Genomic DNA, 17,927 nt, shown 5'->3' with positions numbered 1-17,927 from the left:
TAACACCCTAACTTTTAGTACCTCATGATCGTACTAAAAGCCTAGGCGTTACTTACCTTTAAATCTTTTTATTCAATACTATCTTTATTTAATATCAAGCCTTCCTGAGTACGAACCAAAATTTTAATTAAGAAAACAAAAGGGGACTTTATTTTAAATCACTTAATCACAAAAGTAGATATATTCACATAACTTTATATACATAGACTTATTTCAAGATCCTCAAACACAATTCATACCCCTCTAAAAACTAAAAAAATAAATGACGAGGGAAAAATAAAATCAAACAACTCAACTTGTAAATAGAATCTTCTATGTTTTTGTAGTTCCACACTAAGCCTTCGCACCTGTAGTTGAAAAGGGTGGAAATTGGGGGTAAGAACTGGGGAGTTCTTAGTAGGGTCGGGGTATATAGTTATATCCATTTTATATATACTTGGTCAACAACAACAGTCAATAAAGTACGAGCCAATTCAACAATTATAGAATACAAAACCCAATTACAAGCACACACAATCATAGAAAACACACTCACAAACAAATATACACAAACAAGTATGATGCATGTCTATCCCTAGTACAAGTAATGAGCTCATCTGTAGGTTTCGACTCGCTCCCGATGAAACTTAGCAACCTTTGTCTGAGTTTAGTTTCCATTGTCAAAACCTCTGTAAGCAACCTCTGTCTTACAGGTGCGACTCTCTTGAGCTGATGTATGCAAACATAACCTCTATAAGCAATCTCTGTCTTACAGGTGAGGCTCTCTTTGGCCAATGTATGTATCGATAACCTCTGTAAGCAACCTCTGTTTTACAGGTGCGACCATCCCCTGGATTGGCCAATGTATCTCTGGAAGCAAATCTCGGTGGACTCACCACCATATTTCTACTTGTTTTCAGCAAGTACATAATCATCTCATCTCGTTCTCAAGGTCAAACAATACTTCTACGTATCCCCTTTTCGTTTCATTCTTTCTTTCGTTTCTTTTAATCTTTCCTCTCTGCTCTTCTGTAGCAGAGGTTTCTTTAATATTTTCCTTTCCTTTCTTTGACTCTCTTCTTCTTTCTTTCTTATTGTTCATAATATATATCATCCTCACATTATTCCCTCGCCTTTCTCTAAGTGTCTTATGAAGAGGGGATCATGAGATCCTTAGCTTAGATTTGTCTTTCTAAAACTTTTAGAAAAACTTGTCTGTTTACCACTCTTTATTTTATTTTCATAATACATACAATAATATTATTATAAAATAATATCTTGATAAATAAAAATTTGTAATAATAATTTACTCTAATGTAAATGAGAAATTTTAAATAAATATTTAAAATAATATTTATAATATTCTTAAAACTTATTTTATAAAACCTTATTTTCAAATTTTTATTAATTACCTTCTAAACTACGAATTCTTTAATATTTTATTTTTGACTTCAATATTTTATAAAATTATATTTAAACCTTCCCTTTGTTTCATATTTATATGAATAACCCTGAGCTTTTATAAAATACACGTTTTACCCTGAACTTTATTTATTACCCAAAATACCTGAAAAACTTATATAATTATAATATTAAACTCAATCTTTTCATAAAAATACAAGTATATTTCCTCAAAAATAATTCTTCTTGGCTGATTCTTCTCTTTACCAAGAACCAAAACCTTCCTTTTTTTTTTAAATATACATTTAAATCTTAATCCGTTTTTGAGTTTTTCGGTTACTGATTTTTCACAGCTTTTAGTTTAATTCCTCGGCTATTAAACCTCGCCTATTTCATCCAAAAACTAACACAATGACAGCCCCAAATTAGTCTCATTATCACAGTTTTGGCAGCACAAATATGGCCAAATCAGAAGTTTAATCACATATAACAATATAAAAAAATTCAATATAAAGTCAATCAAACTCCATCAATAATCAATCACAACAATCATTCACTTATCCAACACAAATTTAATTGGTGAGAATTTATCAAAACCCTACCTCCGTACGAAATCAAAACAACGGAAGCTTCAGAGAAGCTTTCTGACCGAACTGATGAAGAAGAAAACGTCAAAAATCATCTGTGCCTCCGAGAACTCTAATTGGCCGAACTCAAGGAGAATGGGAGCTGTGTCACCGTCATCTTCCGTCGAACAAAAACTACACCAACATGAAGAGGAGAAAGATACGAACACTTTTATCGGATTAGATTTTTTATTGGAGTTATGGATCTTAAGAAATCGAGGTTGGAAGCACCACGGTCATGAAGGTTCTCACGCTCCTTGATGCCAAGGCATCATAGGCTAGTTTCACTAGCATTTTTCTGTTAGTTTTAGTTGTTTTATGCATTTTCTTGAGCTTAAAGTAACCAAAAATGGTTAAATGAAGAACAAAGCAATGAACCATCCAAACAATATGATTTTGATGCAAATTCCATGAGTTTTAGTTATATTACTTAAATGCTATGAATGGAAGATTTCTCATGAAATTTTGCAAGACTTTGATGCAATTGTTTGGATGATTTCAGGGAAGAAGAGGCTAAGCAAGGAAGCAACAAAATCAATAAAGGAAGCTTGAATATCACATGTGGAGTTTAAGTTCCAGTTTAAGCCTAAACTGGAGCTTAAACGCCAAAATCATGAAGGATAAGAAATGCTGGGATTGAAGTTTAACCTCCAGTTTGACCTCAAACTGGAGGTTAAACGCCAGAATGAAAAGCCTCACTTAAGGAGCATTCCACGTTTAACCTCCAGTTTGACCTCAAACTGGAGGTTAAACGCCAGAATGAGTATGCCACCCAGGGAGGAGTTCCACGTTTAACCTCCAGTTTGACCTCAAACTGGAGGTTAAACGCCAGAACCAGGAAGAGTACAAGGGAGCCATTCCACGTTTAAGCTCCAGTTTGACCTCAAACTGGAGCTTAAACGTGTTCGACAGCTTTTCTACTCCAGGGTTGCTCTCTCCATTTCCACGTTTAACCTCCAGTTTGACCTCAAACTGGAGGTTAAACGTGTTCGACACCTCCAGGGCTACCATTCTAAGCTTCCACGTTTAACCTCCAGTTTGACCTCAAACTGGAGGTTAAACGTGTTCGACCTCCAGTATGCCTCCACCCTTTTCCACGTTTAACCTCCAGTTTGACCTCAAACTGGAGGTTAAACGTGTTCGACCTCCAGGGCTGCCCTTCCTATCTCCACGTTTAAGCTTCAGTTTAACCTTAAACTGAAGCTTAAACGTGTTCGACTACATGACTCTCCAGGGCTACCTTCTTCCATTTCCACGTTTAAGCTTCAGTTTAACCTTAAACTGAAGCTTAAACGTGCTTCTACAAAAGGCCTCACTGGAAGTGTCTGGCGTTTAAGCTGCAGTTTAAGCTTAAACTACAACTTAAACGCCACTCTTGGAAAAGGTTTCTGGGCCAAAAATATTGTGATTTAAGTTAGTCTTTGAGCACAAAGATTAACTTAAACTTACTTTGGTATGAAACCCAATTGAATATCATGGTTTATGGGATTGGGCCTGAAGGATTGATGAGTTTGAAATCTCAATTTATTGAGTCATGTGTCATTATTTGATTATCACTAAGTTGGCTCAATAAATGTTACAGGATTTGGATCAACAACCTCATCAAGATTATGGATCATAAACCCAAGGCAAAAGGAAAGCAAGGAGAGGCCTCAAAGCCCAAGAAGCACAACTGAAGCTCAATATAGAAAGTGTATAAATAGGATAGAAGTTAAGTTAGAGGGGACTTTTTCTTTCACTTTTAGCTAGTTTTCCTTTTCTTTGTAATTGAATTCAGAGCTATGATTCACTAAACCCCCTTTCATTGGGTTAGGGAGCTCTATTGTAATTCAATGAATCAATAATAGTTTATCTTCTTCTTCAATCTTTTCTCTTGAATTTTGTTAGAAAGCTTCTCGATCTAATTCCATTGAGTAGTTGTCTTGGGAAAGAAACTACCCATACTTGGAATCCTTCGGAGCCTTGGGAAAGGAATGGAGGATTCATGCTAGAGAAGCTTTCTCACAGTGAATTGGATTGGGGTTTGGATGGATATTATGACATGTAATCCTACCAAATTGTGGTTCATGCAATTGTGTGGTATAATCAGTGATCAAGCATCATCTCTTCTTATGAACATTTAAACCAAGGGATTGGGAATTTGTTTGTTTTTAGAGAGAATTGGTAAGCCAAGGGATTGGGATCCAATCATATAAGATTGCCAAGCAAAATTCAATGAATGCATTGGTTGAGGAAGAGATATACATGTTTTGATTCGGAGATTTCAATATCTCCTAAACCCAATGAATCCCCCATTTCTGATTTCCACTTTCTCTTTACATTCTGCAACTCAATTCATGCAACACCCCCATTCCCTTTTAATTTCAGCAATTTAGTTTCTGCTCTTTAATTCATTGCAATTTAAGATTCCGCCATTTTAATTTCTTGTCATTTACTTTTCCCGCCAACTTTACATTCTGCAAATTCTCATCTCAATCTTGATTCCGCTCAACTAGAACACACTTCTAATCCGAATTGCTCACTCAACCAATCCTTGTGGGATTCGACCTCACTCTATTGTGAGTTTTTACTTGACGATAACCGGTGCACTTGCCGGAAGGAATTTTGCCGATCGTGCAATTTCCTAAATCGTAGCATAACTAGTTTATGTGCATCAAGTTTATGGAGCCGTTGCCGGGGATTGGTTTTTGATTGACAATTCTCAAATTGGAAGCTAACTAGATTGAGCAATTTTCTCTTGCTTTGTTAATTCTGTCCAAGATACTTGTTGAATTTTAATTTCTGCACTTGGTTACATGCTTTCCTTCTTTATGCCTTTAAATTCATGCAACTAACTCACTGACTCACTAACTGTTTGAATTAATTCCTCAATTGAGTTAACCATACTCTTCCATTAACCAAGAGTATTTCACTTGTTTGTGTTTGAGCTGTGTTCTTGTATGACAGGTAGGAGAGGAGAGACATCAACTCCTCCATATACCGAACCAGAGAGGACCCTTCATAGACTTAGAAGGGAAGCAAGAGGGAAGAGAGTAGTGGGAGAAGAGGAATCTGAAGGAGAATCTGAGGACAATTTTGAGGAAGCTTTAGATCTCAACATGGATAGAGAAGTTCACAACCATGAGAGAGCTGATGGAAACGATGCCATCCCTGAGAGGAGGGTTCTTAGTTCATACATAAACCCAACCTCTGGGAATTGTGGTAGTAGCATCCAGAAACCACCCATTCAGGCCAACAATTTTGAGCTCAAGCCACAACTAATATCACTTGTGGAAAATCATTGTTCCTTTGGAGGAAGTGCTAATGAAGACCCAAACCAACATCTCACAAAATTCCTGAGAATTTGTGACACTGTGAAGTCCAATGGAGTCCAGGAAGATGCCTATAAACTGCTTTTGTTCCCATTTTCACTTAGGGACAAAGCAGCTAAGTGGCTGGAATCATTCCCAAGGGGGAGTCTAACAACATGGGATGAGGTGGAAAGCAAGTTTCTGGCACGTTTCTACCCTCCACAAAAGGTCAATAGGCTTCGATCTGAGGTTCAGACTTTTAGACAACAAGATGGTGAAACTCTCTACGAGGCATGGGAGAGATTCAAGGACTTGACAAGGAAATGCCCACCAAACATGTTCCATGATTGGGTGCAACTGCACATCTTCTATGATGGGCTCTCTTATGAATCAAGGAAGGCTGTAGACCATTCATCAGGAGGTTCATTGAACAGGAAAAAGACTGTGGAAGAAGCCATTGAAGTGATCGAGACAGTGGCTGAGAATGAGTACTACTATGCATCAGAAAGGCACAACACTAAGGGAGTCATGGAGCTGAACCATGTTGATACAATTCTAGCCCAAAACAAGGTGTTTGTCAAGCAACTAGCAGAGCTTACCAGGCAAATAGAAACAAAGCAAGTGGCTGCAATACACACACAAGATCAAGAGGAAGTAGGCATTGAAGGAGGTGATTGGGATGAGGCTAACTATGTGGGAAACCAACAAAGGCAATCATATGATCCACATTCCAACACTTACAACCCAGGCTGGAGAAACCACCCAAACTTTGGGTGGGGAAACCAACAAACCCAACCACAAAACCACAAACCTTACAACCACAATCAACATAACAATTCCACATACCAAAACTCCAACCAAAGATCATACCAAGCCACACAAAACACTTACCCCCAACCATCATATCATGGCCAAAATAATCAACATACCCAACCTAATCCGAACCAACAATTTCAAGATCAATTAAACCGGATAGAAGGAATGCTTGCAACCATGAGCCAAGACATAATTGAATTGAAAGCTTTTAAGGAAGAAGTAAATTCTAACTTGCAAAACCAAGGAGCTGCCATCCAGAAGCTAGAAAATCAAATTTTGTATTTGACTAAGCAAGCCCCTGGGACAAGCGGTTCTCATGCTGCCAAGGCTATAGCAAGGGAAGAATGTAAGGCCATAACCCTCAGAAGTGGAAAGAATCTAAAGGAGATCTCAAGGGAAACCACAGAGGATGAAGCAAAGGAAAATGTGAAAGACAAAGAACAAGGACAATCTTTTACACCGTTTGCAACAAAAGAAAAAGAAAAAGAGGTCCTGAAGCCTTACACACCAAAAGCACCTTATCCTCAACGTTTGATGAAAAGTGAAAAGGATGGCCAATTCTCCAGGTTCTTGGAGATTTTCAAGAAGCTTCAAATCAACATTCCCTTTGCTGAGGCAATAGAGCAAATGCCACTCTATGCAAAATTCTTAAAAGAATTAATGACCAAGAAGAGAAGCTGGAGAAATGAGGAAACTGTGTTGTTAACTGAAGAATGCAGTGCCATCATTCAGCACAAATTGCCTCAGAAATTGAAGGACCCAGGCAGTTTCCAAATCCCCTGCATCATAGGAGAAGTCATGGTGGAGAAGGCCTTGTGTGACTTAGGGGCCAGCATCAATTTGATGTCGCTAACAATGATGAGAAGAATGAAGATTGAGGAAGCCAAACCAACAAGAATGGCCCTCCAATTGGCAGATCGAACTTTTAAATTCCCTCATGGGATAGTTGAGGATTTGTTGGTGAAAGTGGGAGAATTTATATTTCCTGCTGATTTTGTGGTGTTAGATATGGAGGAAGAAGCCAAAGCTTCAATAATTCTGGGAAGACCCTTCCTAGCTACTGCTGGAGCCATCATAGATGTACAAAAGGGTGAACTCACTCTTAGACTACATGATGAGAAATTGGTGTTTAATGTATTCAAGGCAATGAGCTATCCATCAGAATCACTAAGGGAATGCATGAGGGTTGATGTAGTGGACATTGCAGTACAAGAAACTTTCGAGGAAACAATAAAGGAAGTGGCAGAGGAGGAGTTCACCAAGGATATTGAAGTTAGTGATATCAAGGGTGCTGACACAACCATGCTAAGCATGCCAGAGAAAGTGAAAGAAGAAAAGGAAGCACCAAAACCTGAGCTCAAAGCATTGCCCCCTAATCTCAAGTATGCATACTTGGGTGGTGATGAGAGTCACCCTGTTATCATTAGCTCGGCCTTGAGCCAAGAACAGGAAGAAGAATTGATCAAGGTGCTGCAAACTCATCAAGATGCCATTGGATGGACCCTAGCTGATTTGAAGGGGATAAGTTCATCCATATGCATGCATAAAATCTTGTTAGAAGAGGATGCTAGACCCTCCATTCAAGCTCAGAGAAGATTGAATCCCGTCATGAAAGAAGTGGTACAAAAGGAAGTCAGGAAGTTATGGCAGGCAGGGGTAATCTACCCCATTTCTGATAGCCCATGGGTTAGTCCCATCCATGTAGTTCCCAAGAAAGGTGGCATAACTGTGGTGCCAAATGAGAAGAACGAACTCATACCCACAAGAACCGTTACTGGGTGGAGGATGTGCATAGACTACAGGAAGCTCAATGAAGCCACCAGAAAAGATCATTTCCCACTCCCATTCATGGATCAGATGCTTGAAAGGCTTGCCGGACATGCTTACTATTGCTTCTTGGATGGATATTCAGGCTACAACCAAATAGTAGTTGATCCTAGTGATCAAGAGAAAACATCATTTGTTTGTCCATATGGAGTTTTTGCTTATAGACGCATGCCCTTTGGATTGTGCAATGCACCTGCCACTTTCCAAAGATGCATGTTGTCCATCTTTTCGGACATGATTGAAAAATTTATTGAGGTCTTCATGGACGATTTTTCTGTGTTTGGGGATTCTTTTCCCAGCTGCCTACACCACCTTGCCTTGGTGCTTAAGAGGTGCCAAGAGACTAACCTAGTATTAAACTGGGAAAAGTGTCATTTCATGGTCACAGAAGGAATAGTCCTTGGCCACAAAATCTCTAATAGAGGCATGGAGGTGGACAGAGCTAAGGTGGAAATCATTGAAAAACTACCTCCACCAAGTAATGTCAAGGCGGTTAGGAGCTTTTTGGGACACGCTGGTTTTTACAGAAGGTTTATTAGAGACTTTTCTAAAATAGCCAAACCTTTGAGTAACTTGCTTGTCTCTGATACACCCTTTGTATTTGATAAAAATTGCATGCTAGCCTATGAACTTTTGAAGCAAAAACTTTCCTCTGCACCTATCATTGCCCCACCTGATTGGAACTTACCTTTTGAACTGATGTGTGATGCATCAGACCTTGCTATTGGGGCAGTGTTAGGACAAAGGAAAGACAATTTGGTACATGTGATTTATTATGCCAGTAAAGTCTTGAATGCTAACCAAAGGAATTACACAACCACTGAAAAAGAACTCTTGGCAATAGTCTTTGCATTTGAAAAATTTAGATCTTATCTCATTGGATCTAAAGTCATTGTCTTCACTGATCATTCAGCTTTAAAATATTTACTTGCTAAACAAGAATCTAAACCGAGACTTATTAGATGGGTTCTTTTGTTGCAGGAATTTGACATTGAAATCAAAGACAAGAAGGGTGTAGAGAACAAGGTGGCAGATCATTTATCAAGGATACCATGTGAAGAAGGAAGCACACAAAGCACACATGTAAATGAGTGCTTCCCTGATGAACAACTCATGGTAATTCACAAAGCACCCTGGTTTGCAGACATAGCAAACTTCAAGGCCACTGGGAGTTTACCTTTGGAATTTAACAAACATCAAAGGAAGAAATTGGTAAATGATGCCAAATACTTCATCTGGGACGAACCATACTTGTTCAAAAAATGTTCCGATGGCATACTCAGAAGATGCATATCCGAGGAAGAAGGAAGGGAAGTTTTATGGGACTGCCATGGCTCCACTTATGGAGGGCACTTTGCAGGAGAAAGAACAGCAGCTAAGGTGTTGCAGTGTGGTTTATATTGGCCCACTATCTTCAAAGATGCAAAAGAATTAGTGAAGCACTGCCATGAATGCCAGAAAGCTGGGAACCTGCCAAGAAGAAATGAAATGCCACAACAATTCATTCTGGAACTTGAATTGTTTGATGTATGGGGGATAGATTTCATGGGACCATTTCCCTCCTCATACTCAAATAATTACATTCTTGTGGCAGTAGACTATGTCTCTAAATGGGTTGAAGCAATAGCAACTCCAACCAATGATAATAAGGTAGTCATGAACTTCCTCAAAAAACACATTTTTTGCCGTTTTGGGGTTCCAAGAGCAATCATCAGTGATGGAGGAAGCCACTTCTGCAACAAACCATTAGAGGCATTGCTCCTAAAATATGGAGTCAAACACAGGGTAGCCACACCATACCATCCACAGACAAGTGGGCAAGCCGAAATATCTAACAGAGAACTCAAAAGAATCCTGGAAAAAACTGTGGGAACTTCAAGGAAGGACTGGTCGCTTAAGCTAGATGATGCTCTTTGGGCATACAGGACAGCTTTCAAAACACCAATTGGAATGTCTCCTTACCAACTAGTATATGGAAAAGCTTGCCATCTGCCACTGGAGTTGGAGCACAAGGCATACTGGGCCTTGAAACTTCTGAACTTGGACAACAAAGCCGCTGGAGAAAGAAGGATGTTGCAAATTCAAGAGTTGGAAGAATTCAGAGCGGAAGCTTATGAGAATGCCAAAATTTACAAAGAAAGAGCAAAGAAGAAGCATGGCAGCAACATAGCCCCAAGGAAATTTGAAGAAGGGCAAAAAGTATTGCTCTACAATTCTAGGCTGAAGCTATTTCCAGGGAAGCTAAAATCAAGGTGGTCTGGACCATTCCTTGTCACCAAGGTCTCCAATTATGGACAAGTAGAAATCATGGAAGAAAAGTCACAACGAACCTTCATTGTTAACGGTCAAAGACTCAAACATTACTTGGGAGATGTGGAGGAGAAGGACAAAGTTAAATATCACCTCAACTGAGGAAGCTGACCGTCAAGCTAATGACGTTAAAGAAGCGCTTGTTGGGAGGCAACCCAACCTGAGGTAATACCTTGTTGCTATTTCTTTTATTTGTTTTAATAAAAAGGGTGAAGTAGTTTCTGTGCATTGCAAAGAATTAAGTTTGGTGTTTCACACCAAACAATGAATTCATGGATCAATAATTCAAAGGGGAATGTGTGACTCTAAGTTTGGTGTTCCACCATAAAGATCAACTGAACACAACAACCTTCGAATTATATGAAAGGAACAACTATTCTAAGCAGTCACAGAAATGCTTAAAACCCTTAGTAGCAACATCATTCCAAGATAACTCAAGGATTCAAAAGAACAGAGAAGTAAGTGGGAGATTAAGTTTGGTGTTCACACACCAACCTAAGAATCCGTTACTTACCCACACATAGTTGAGCTAACCACTCAAGTGCTTGAGAAGCAAGCAACTTCATTACTCTTTGCAGGAAAGGAAACAAGAACCTTAAAGCATGAAGCAACATTTAGGAAGAAGAAGGAGAAATCAAATTGTTTCCTGACAACAAAGAGAAAACAAGGAATTTCATAAGGTGGTATTGTTCCTTGATAATTCTTTAAAAAGGGCAAACAAAAGCATGCGTGTTCTGGTTTAAACTGTAAATGTTGAATCTTTCTGGAATGTGTAGTTTTTTTTTTTATGTGTGTTTGTTAATTGCTTTGAATAAAGTGAATGCCTGGATGTTTGGATATGACTTCACCTTCTTAAACATGTGCGTGCCATGCTTGTTCTGTTTCCAAAAATAAAAGAAAAAGTTTGAACAAAAGTAACTTGGCTAAATTAGTAACAAATCAAGTAGAATTAAGTGGTGGTATGCATGCTTGATTGTTTAGTCAGATCACTGGAATTAGAGTGTAGAATTATCATTTTTTTTAGAAAGTGAAAATTGTCTATGGATCTTGATGAATAAATGTCTTTGGCCATGAAAAAGAAAGAAAAAGAAAAAGAAAAAGCCACGGAAAAAGGCAACCAAAAAGCAAAAAAATTAAGAAAATAAGCTAGGTACCAATGGTTTGAACTTCTGAGACAAATGCCTGTGGTGTTTATGTATTAAGGATATGCTTGGATGAATAGGTTCTGAGGAGTGTTTCAACACTTGGTAACTTGGGTTAACTAACCCGGGATTATCAACCAAAAGTCCATTATCAAGAGCAACCTAAATACAAAACATTTAGTCACACAAAGAGGTGCTGGGCACCAATGTCTCAAGAAGAAATGTGAACTAAAATGCCTAAAGTGGATATGTGTAGTGCACTGATAAGAAAAGGAAAATGCCAAAGGCTTGTGCAACACATGACACTAAGCAAACAAGGAGCAAAGGAGCTCTAAGAAAAAGAAAAGAAAACAAAGAAGAGAAAAGTGCCAAAGACATAAGAATAACAAGAGGCCATAGCAATGTTTGATGGATGCAATGAAAAAGTGATAATCCTACCTGATAAGTATGAAAAAGTGATGCTGCAACTTTCTGCATAAAACCCTTCTGATGAACTTCAAATGCTTGCTAATATAGCCAATGTAATTGCTTTCTGTTTCATACTTTCTTCTCAAATAACTCAGGACTTGCTTAGGGACAAGCAAGTATTAAGTTTGGTGTTGTGATGCCAAGGCATCATAGGCTAGTTTCACTAGCATTTTTCTGTTAGTTTTAGTTGTTTTATGCATTTTCTTGAGCTTAAAGTAACCAAAAATGGTTAAATGAAGAACAAAGCAATGAACCATCCAAACAATATGATTTTGATGCAAATTCCATGAGTTTTAGTTATATTACTTAAATGCTATGAATGGAAGATTTCTCATGAAATTTTGTAAGACTTTGATGCAATTGTTTGGATGATTTCAGGGAAGAAGAGGCTAAGCAAGGAAGCAACAAAATCAATAAAGGAAGCTTGAATATCACATGTGGAGTTTAAGTTCCAGTTTAAGCCTAAACTGGAGCTTAAACGCCAAAATCATGAAGGATAAGAAATGCTGGGATTGAAGTTTAACCTCCAGTTTGACCTCAAACTGGAGGTTAAACGCCAGAATGAAAAGCCTCACTTAAGGAGCATTCCACGTTTAACCTCCAGTTTGACCTCAAACTGGAGGTTAAACGCCAGAATGAGTATGCCACCCAGGGAGGAGTTCCACGTTTAACCTCCAGTTTGACCTCAAACTGGAGGTTAAACGCCAGAACCAGGAAGAGTACCAGGGAGCCATTCCACGTTTAAGCTCCAGTTTGACCTCAAACTGGAGCTTAAACGTGTTCGACAGCTTTTCTACTCCAGGGTTGCTCTCTCCATTTCCACGTTTAACCTCCAGTTTGACCTCAAACTGGAGGTTAAACGTGTTCGACACCTCCAGGGCTACCATTCTAAGCTTCCACGTTTAACCTCCAGTTTGACCTCAAACTGGAGGTTAAACGTGTTCGACCTCCAGTATGCCTCCACCCTTTTCCACGTTTAACCTCCAGTTTGACCTCAAACTGGAGGTTAAACGTGTTCGACCTCCAGGGCTGCCCTTCCTATCTCCACGTTTAAGCTTCAGTTTAACCTTAAACTGAAGCTTAAACGTGTTCGACTACATGACTCTCCAGGGCTACCTTCTTCCATTTCCACGTTTAAGCTTCAGTTTAACCTTAAACTGAAGCTTAAACGTGCTTCTACAAAAGGCCTCACTGGAAGTGTCTGGCGTTTAAGCTGCAGTTTAAGCTTAAACTACAACTTAAACGCCACTCTTGGAAAAGGTTTCTGGGCCAAAAATATTGTGATTTAAGTTAGTCTTTGAGCACAAAGATTAACTTAAACTTACTTTGGTATGAAACCCAATTGAATATCATGGTTTATGGGATTGGGCCTGAAGGATTGATGAGTTTGAAATCTCAATTTATTGAGTCATGTGTCATTATTTGATTATCACTAAGTTGGCTCAATAAATGTTACAGGATTTGGATCAACAACCTCATCAAGATTATGGATCATAAACCCAAGGCAAAAGGAAAGCAAGGAGAGGCCTCAAAGCCCAAGAAGCACAACTGAAGCTCAATATAGAAAGTGTATAAATAGGATAGAAGTTAAGTTAGAGGGGACTTTTTCTTTCACTTTTAGCTAGTTTTCCTTTTCTTTGTAATTGAATTCAGAGCTATGATTCACTAAACCCCCTTTCATTGGGTTAGGGAGCTCTATTGTAATTCAATGAATCAATAATAGTTTATCTTCTTCTTCAATCTTTTCTCTTGAATTTTGTTAGAAAGCTTCTCGATCTAATTCCATTGAGTAGTTGTCTTGGGAAAGAAACTACCCATACTTGGAATCCTTCGGAGCCTTGGGAAAGGAATGGAGGATTCATGCTAGAGAAGCTTTCTCACAGTGAATTGGATTGGGGTTTGGATGGATATTGTGACATGTAATCCTACCAAATTGTGGTTCATGCAATTGTGTGGTATAATCAGTGATCAAGCATCATCTCTTCTTATGAACATTTAAACCAAGGGATTGGGAATTTGTTTGTTTTTAGAGAGAATTGGTAAGCCAAGGGATTGGGATCCAATCATATAAGATTGCCAAGCAAAATTCAATGAATGCATTGGTTGAGGAAGAGATATACATGTTTTGATTCGGAGATTTCAATATCTCCTAAACCCAATGAATCCCCCATTTCTGATTTCCACTTTCTCTTTACATTCTGCAACTCAATTCATGCAACACCCCCATTCCCTTTTAATTTCAGCAATTTAGTTTCTGCTCTTTAATTCATTGCAATTTAAGATTCCGCCATTTTAATTTCTTGTCATTTACTTTTCCCGCCAACTTTACATTCTGCAAATTCTCATCTCAATCTTGATTCCGCTCAACTAGAACACACTTCTAATCCGAATTGCTCACTCAACCAATCCTTGTGGGATTCGACCTCACTCTATTGTGAGTTTTTACTTGACGATAACCGGTGCACTTGCCGGAAGGAATTTTGCCGATCGTGCAATTTCCTAAATCGTAGCATAACTAGTTTATGTGCATCAAGTTTATGTGTGTGTGTTGTCAAGGTTATATATATCCATATATATGTATTAAAGCCATGTTTTTGGCTTTTCCTATCTTTACTATGTATATATATAATGAGGTGATTGCTCTCATACCCCAACATTTGTGCTAAAACTCATACCCTGTATATGTGGACCAATATAATATAGACATGTGGCATCATTAATCCTAATCAATTAATAATTAAATAATTTTAAAATCTTAAAATTTAATGTATTTTAAAAGTATATTAAATATTATTTGTATACAAATACAAATACGTATATACTTTAATCATATATGATTAACTATGGTTAAATATTTTTGTTAATTAAAATTAAAATAAAATTAAAATAAATAATCCTCATCACGCTATCTGCAACTACTTGTAGTTGTGACCAACACTCAATGGGGTTATTCTATCTCTTCTTCTCCTTCTCCTAATTTCTATAGTCTCCACCGTCCCTGTGAATTTCTGTCAGTTTTTGTTTCCATTCATTCTAAGTTTCACTTAATTTGGGAATTTTATCCAAAATCAGGGCTGAACAAAACACCTCTCCCCTTTCCCATCAGTCTTCTCTTCCTACCAAAACACCCACTGGCTGAACACTCAACCCTTCATATCTGAACCTCTCCACCATCGCCGTTCACCGCCGCTCACCGACACTGCCAGATCCCTTCTATCTCACAGGCGTTCATCTATCTCCATCTCCATCACCCATCGTTAGCCTCCGTGACCACGATTACAGCGCCCCCTCTTTCCGCCTCCAACAGCAGTGTTGCCCCTGTCTCTCACGTTCTGAGCCTCCGTGACTCCTGTGTTCGCCGCCTCTGATCCACCAGCGTAGCGGCGTTCTCCATCACCGCACCCCTGACATTAGGTTAGGTATTCATCCTCTGTTTAAATAATAAATTTCATTTTTTTGGTTATGGGATTGTTTCGATGCTTGCATGTTCAAACGGTGAATTTCATTTTTATTGATTTCTTTATGAAACAAATTTGCTGCCATGGATACAATTTTTCGAGCTGTATATCTACTATATAGATTGATCAATTAGATTAATTGCACTATATGTTATGATTGATTCTGGAATCTGAAGTAATTAATCACGAATTATGTTTTTAGTTGTTGAGCCAATATAAGTTCACTGTTTAATCATAAAATTGCTATTTGGAGTCTTCTTTAATTATCACCCCAAATTATAGAAGAAACAATAAATGATTGGTTGTGTGTATACCAATTCTATGAAGAGCATTTGTATTTGTCAAACAGGTTGCTGATTACTTTTTGTTCCTTGAAGTAGTCTTCGTATTTCTCATCCATTCATATTTTAAGATTTTAGTTAACAATGAGAATTAAAACATTATTCACAATAAATTATTATCAATTTAACAGATTAAAGTTTTAGAAAGAAAAGAATGAAGAAAAGGAAGACAAGAAAAATTTAAAAAGAGCGAATTTAATATTTAATTTTCTCTTGAATGCAGCTGAGTTATGTTTAAAGTTTTGGAATTCGACCTATCATGAAGCTCGGTTAAGCTTTTTTTTTAATTTTTGTTTGGAGTTTCGGAACTTAACAAATCATGGCTGTCTAGTTTAATTTATTTTTTTTTTGTGTTTGAAGGCAGTTTCATCATTTCTATTTTTAATTTGTTTTTCTTGTCTAATTTAGTTTGGTTGTGTTTGTCTTTCTTCTCTCATGTCTATAGGTATTTAAAAAGTTTCATGTTCATTTTAAGTGGTATGTCTTTTCTGATTATCATGAGTTGTGCAGAGATGTTATTGGTTTCAATTCATCACATTTTCATTGCCAATCTACAAATTACACCCAAATAAAAAGGAGAGAGTTAGCTGGTTTCACTTTTAGTCGCCCAAAATTGTCTCATTTTTGTGAATTAGCCTATATGTAAAATGGAAGAAGCTGGAGAAAGAGAAGAGGTTGGGGATCAACTATTTTTTTGTAACGTATTTAAATGAGCAATATTTGAAGTTATTTACTTTTAAAACTAATTAGTAACGTATTATTTATTTATTGTCATCATTATTATTAAGCACAATGGTAAAGTAAAATATTATCTTATTTAAGAATTTTTTTAAATAAGGTTGGAAAGTTAAATTGTATATTATTTACTTGAATAATAATGCTAATAGTCAACAAATATTTTTAATATACGTGTAATTACTAATAAATATTTTTTATGTATTTATATTATTTTTTATATTTAATAAAAGAAATTGTCACATAATCTCACCAGTATTACTTTTTTGAAATCATTCTTTTAAAAAAATATTCTAGAAACAAATAAATGATTTATGTTTTAAAATTTGAATTGAACTTGATTACTATTATATTAATTACTGTCATCATTCAAGTATAAAAACAATAAGTTAAATTAATGTAGTAACGTATTAATAATCATACAAATAAATAATCATTATTTAACATTTATTCTCACCATTCAAGTATAAATTAGTAACGTATTAATAATTTATTAAGATATGCCTAAAGACAATAAATTAAATTATAGTATCTTTAAATGAAAATACCGAAATAGTTTTTTTCCAAAATCAAAAAATTATAACGACACTAATTTGGGGCATAAAAACAATGGCTTCAATTGTATTATGCCACTAAATATGCATAGATCATAACTTGAAAAAAGTGTGGGTAAATTTAAAAAATTTTAATATTTACATGCTTATCTAACTCATCATAAAATTGAATTTGTACACATATTAAAAAATCATTAATTCAATTGAATGCATTCATGCATGAATCCATCATGATTTTAAGTCATTAATTGAATTGAATTCATTCAAGGCATAAATCCATCATGAAATTAAAATGTACATGTATTAATAAGTCATGACTGATGAAAAGTAATACTCAAATTAAGCATTTAGTTTTTGAAAAAATATTTATTAAAACCTTGTAAAATATAAAAGTAAGGAAACTTGTATCTCAAATTCCAAAAACGGATATTAAAAACTACATATAAGGATCTCAACAATTCTACCACATTGTTCCAAAAAAAAAATTAAACTCAAATAAAATTACTTTTTAACTAAATTCTTATTTTTCTCTTCAATCTTCTTGTAGTTCTTTTCTGCAGCTTTCAAAATGACTCCTTGTTTTGTATTGTATGGTTTAATAACCAAATCAAGAGCAATGTGCATTCTTGTTGTGTCGTCAATCTAAAATTGAAATAAAAAATAATAAGTAACAAATCATGAATTTAAAACTAAGTAATAATTATTAAATAATATTAAAGTGTGCGTACCTTGATGGAATAATTGTCATTTTTAGCACAATCTTTCATTCAAGTTGCTACCCAAATTTCACAATCATTACTATTTTAATAGTGTAGAAAAAAAATACATATAAAAAAGTATACTACATATTATTAAGAGAAATAAAATAGAGATAAGATTAGATCATTACGAGCCAATTTTTTGTTCTCCTGTTTCTATATGCTTTGGATCAGCGAAACGAGAAACTTTAGGCCTAACAGTGATTTCAAGATCATAAAATG

The 17,927-nt window shown here is 36.5% G+C and overlaps 1 non-coding gene across 1 annotated transcript; it reads right to left on the bottom strand.

Moving 5' to 3' along the window:
- Positions 1 to 5,530: 5,530 nt before the first annotated feature.
- Positions 5,531 to 5,634, bottom strand: LOC112768203 (small nucleolar RNA R71). Its single transcript, XR_003185641.1, has one exon. It is a non-coding gene; the product is annotated as a small nucleolar RNA R71 (small nucleolar RNA).
- Positions 5,635 to 17,927: the final 12,293 nt, after the last annotated feature.

Source organism: Arachis hypogaea, chromosome 17 (genome assembly GCF_003086295.3).
Source record: "Arachis hypogaea cultivar Tifrunner chromosome 17, arahy.Tifrunner.gnm2.J5K5, whole genome shotgun sequence".
NCBI classification, from domain to species: Eukaryota; Viridiplantae; Streptophyta; class Magnoliopsida; order Fabales; family Fabaceae; genus Arachis; species Arachis hypogaea.
Note: the sequence above shows the minus strand (reverse complement) of the source record. Positions and strands in the feature narration are given on the sequence as shown.